This window comes from Gouania willdenowi, unplaced genomic scaffold (assembly GCF_900634775.1).
Source record: "Gouania willdenowi unplaced genomic scaffold, fGouWil2.1 scaffold_412_arrow_ctg1, whole genome shotgun sequence".
Lineage (NCBI taxonomy): Eukaryota > Metazoa > Chordata > Actinopteri > Blenniiformes > Gobiesocidae > Gouania > Gouania willdenowi.
Window position 1 is genome coordinate 137,635 of NW_021145173.1, and position 4,469 is coordinate 142,103.

Genomic DNA, 4,469 nt, shown 5'->3' on the forward strand with positions numbered 1-4,469 from the left:
AGCATTCGTAAGAATTAAGTCATTTAATGTGGAGGATGAGGGGGATTTGGGGTTGGGTCTGGTAGGCTCAGATATAATGTGGGAGAGGTTTTAAGCCTTACATTGCTGCAATACTATGTCATTTGGATTGATCATGTCCCAGTTTAATTCACCCAGGAGAACAATTTCAGAAGAGACGTAAGGTGCTAGGAGTTGTATACTGGCCCACTTAAAGCACTGTATTTACATGTGGGAGAGAGTGAAGGTGAAAATGAACTGATTTAATGAACTACGCTGCTCTAACTGTAGGTGACAAATAGCGCTGGTGTTTGTGGATGAGGTGCTATTTGTTCTGAGGCCTTTTTTCCATACAAAGGTGGCATATTTACACAAGATTTATGAGTATTCCTTCATTTACATAAAGTCAAACAGTTTGTGTTTATATCATGGTTTACGTATGCTGTGTGAATTGCACAATGTTATTCTTTCTGTGGTTTCCTGTTGTAAACGCAGCACAATTCTTTTGAAGATCTGGCCATTGGTCATGTTGTGGTCTTGGTTCATTCTGGTCTCGGGCAAGTCTTGGTCTTGGATAATGTGGTCTTGAGTACAACACTACTGTAGGCATTGCACATTTAAGTTTACGTGGTATGATGGTTGTGGTCTTTCTCTTGATTTGATATCAGTTGCGGCAACTGGACTTGAAGTTTATTTTGGGGACATTTCACCTCTCATTTGAGAGGCTACTTTAGTTTAATTTAAAGCATCGTCACTTCATCTTTTAAAGAAAATGTTTCAATTATTATGCATGATGAAGGCTTCTTCTCTGGAATTCACAAGTTTGACAGACAAAGTCCAGGAGCTTCTAACCAATTTGGTCAAAGATGAGGTCCAGCATGGTTTTCCTGCTTCCTCCCCTTACATCATGGCCTCTCCAGGCCTTTAAAACAGGGCTGAAATGCAAAGAATGGGGTTAGTATACATGAAAATATATAAAAGTATAAAAATATATATATATTTATATATAAATATATAAAATATATAAAAGTATACATGAAAATGTAACATGAAAATACACTGATTTAATGAACTACGCTGCTCTAACTGCAAGTTGCAAATAGCGCTGGTGTTTGTGGACGAGGTGCTATTTGTTCTGAGGCCTTTTTCCATACATGGGTGGCACATTTACACAAGAGTTATGAGTGTTCCTTCATTCACATGAAGTCAAATAAGACCAGCGCAACTGGTGGCTGCGGCACAGTTTGTGTTTATATCATGGTTTACGTATGCTCTGTGAATTGCACAATGTCATTTTGTCTGTGGTTTCCTGTTGCAAACACAGCACAATCCTTTTGAAGATCTGGCCATTGGTCATGTTGTGGTCTTGGTTCATTCTGGTCTCTGGCAAGTCTTGGTCTTGGATAATGTGGTCTTGAGTACAACACTACTGTAGGTATTGCACATTTGAGTTTACGTGGTATGATGGTTGTGGTCTTTCTCTTGATTTGATATCTCAGTTGCAGCAACTGGACTTGATGTTTATTTTGGGGAAAATTCACCTCTCATCTTAGAGGCTTCTTTAGTTTAATTTAAAGCATCATCACTTCATCATCACTATGCATGATGAAGGCTTCTTCTCTGGAATTCACAGATTTGACAGATATTAAAGTCCAGGAGCTTCTGACCAATTTTGTCAAAGATGAGGTCCAGCATGGTTTACCCGCTCTTCTCCTTACACCATGGCCTCTCCAGGCCTTTAAAACAGGGCTGAAATGCAAAGAACAGGATTTTTATTCACCAACAAACTGGCTGACTCAAGGAATGTGTTAAATTCAGCTTCTGCGGTCAGATTCAGAATGTTCAGAGACAGAAAATTCCTACTTTTTCACACAAAATCCATCCTCTTGCATCATAATTTGAGAAGACGCTTTATTATCAGGAGAGCAACATGGTTACATGACTAAAGAATGTTGTTGCTCAGTGAAACACGTTGGTTGAATGGAGGGTTGGGTTTACCTTCATGTGTTTACTTTGTTTTTCTTCACACCTTTGATTGGACCAATCCCTGTGGGACTGAGGCTGAGTCAGCAGGTAATGATACAAGGTGTGGCCTCAGAGAATAACACACACACAGTGTAGTTCTCTATCACTATGATATCTGATGTAATGAATCTTCTCTCTACCTGTGAACAGCCCCCAGAGTCAAACCTCAAAGGTCAGGTACTGAAAGGTTACAGGTATAGTGTATATGTGAACATTAAATATTACATGTATCTTTGAGTCTGAGGTTTATCTTGTTTTCTAATCAGATGCTGTCACTGATAGAATTAATACAAATGTAGTTTAATACCAATAATTTCTTCCTAAATTCGTACCAAGTAAAAAATCCAAACTGGTGGTTCTTCATTTATTCTACTTCATGTTGGAGCTTAGTCTCACTGTGTCAAAACATCAAAACTTCTACCACTGGTTCTCGACTGGTGTGGCTTTGGAGCCCAAGAACCAGCCATGATCTGAAAATCATCAAGCAGGTAGCTTGACCCTCAATCTGTCATCAGCACCAGTTTTTAATCTGAAACAAACTGAATCAAACTAAAAGAGCAAACAGAGAAAGTAACATTTATCAGTATTAGAAACAAAGCATGTGACCCTCTGTAAACAGGTCTGTGAGCAACTGAAAGATCTCCATCCACAAGTTAAGTCCTGTCCAAAGATCCCATTTAAGAGAAACCACCATCATTACCTTTACTGGTCTTAGTGAACATGGACTCTATACTCTGACATTTCCCCCAAAGGAGAACATATGTTCAAAAAGTCTGATATTTGCAAGCAAAAAGAGACAAAAACAAATAGGCAGCACATCTCACAGTTTTGATTTACATTAAGGGTTCTCATTCATGAAAGGGGAATGTTCACTGCAGTACAGGTAGGTACCAACCCAATTATCACAGATCTGTTAAAAAAAATGGAAACTGCATATTTTATAAAGACGTGATGCAATAAATGCTGATTATTTGCAGCCAAAAACGGATCATTTACACATTTAAGATTATTAGGTATATGCTATGGGACCATTATTGTAGCAAAAGTATATGCAAATGTACTTTGATGTATAATCTGTAAATATTGGGCCGAGATTGGATGAGTTCTGCGACTTTTGCTACACTCTATTTGTAGAAAAGTCATGTGTGTGCAGCGATTAGTCAGGTTTAGTCAGGTTATTTACTTTAAAAGTCCTTTCAGAGCAGACAGGAGATAATTAAACATTTGCTGCTATTTTGTTCAGAAGAGTCGTAGTGCCTGTTGTGACACAGTTGGTGACCAGACTAAATGGTTGTTCCAGTTGCTCCAGTGGAGCCACCATGAACCACCAGCTCTGGTAGCTGATTGTGAATATTGGTAGCTGAAACAAAGTTGCTGGAGTTTGTATTTACTCACTGACTTCAGCCACCTGGTGCTACTGAGTGGACAAGAACCACCATTGTGTTGGGTCACAGAATTTATCACAACAACTGTCCGAAAAAGTCATAGTTTGTGGCGTTGTGATTGTGTGTCCATTGAAGGATATTTCTTGTTTCTTAATTTCTCTGCCTTTTCATTTATTAACTTACATTCTCCATTTTTAGCTGTTTTTTTTCCTTGTGCTGCTGCAGTGTTGTTGAAATACATAATACATAAAGGAAAAAACAGCTGTTCATCAGCCTGTTATTGATCAGCCCACCAAGAAAACTCCTGGTACTCACGATGGTCCATCCACCCCTGTGTGTACTTGTTACTGTTTGATCATTTTGCCTTTGGAAACTCACCAAGAAGATCTGTTTGTTTTACTATAAAAATATCAATATTTTCTTTCTTTCAGTTTATACACATACACACTCACCTCAACTCTATCGTGTGTTAGCAGCAACTAAGAGTTAATCCATTTATTAGTGTTTTCCTCATATTTTAGGAAAATCTTCTTAAAAAATGTGATTACAGATTCTGGTGTCCACATGGACCTAATGTTAAAAATATTATAAAATGACTCAGAAAGGTATATTTATTCAGTTGCCCTTGAGTTTTGGCTTTTGACGTAAAGAACATTTATTATTGGCTGCTGACAAAAGTTAACCTAATTTTCTCTTTTAAAAGTAAACAAAACATTTAAATTCTCTTCCAATTTTAAAGTTAAAAACAAGTATACGCTAAAACTTTTTTTTTTTATTAAAAAACATATAGATACAGTATATATTTAATATCTCAAACACAAACATAAAGGTACATTTACACCGAATGCGACTTCAGTGACTATAGTTGTTTAAGTCGCCCGTGATGAGTCTCTTGAACATAGTCACACTTTTTGCTCACTTCATTCCTTCATCTACCTCAGTGGGAGAAACTCATTGTTGATTGGAGATCATGACACAGCATCACTCAAAGTTGCTTAAAAAGTTCAACATTTTTAACTAGTTGCAACTTCCAATGACTTAATCTCGCGAGTCGCGTCACTT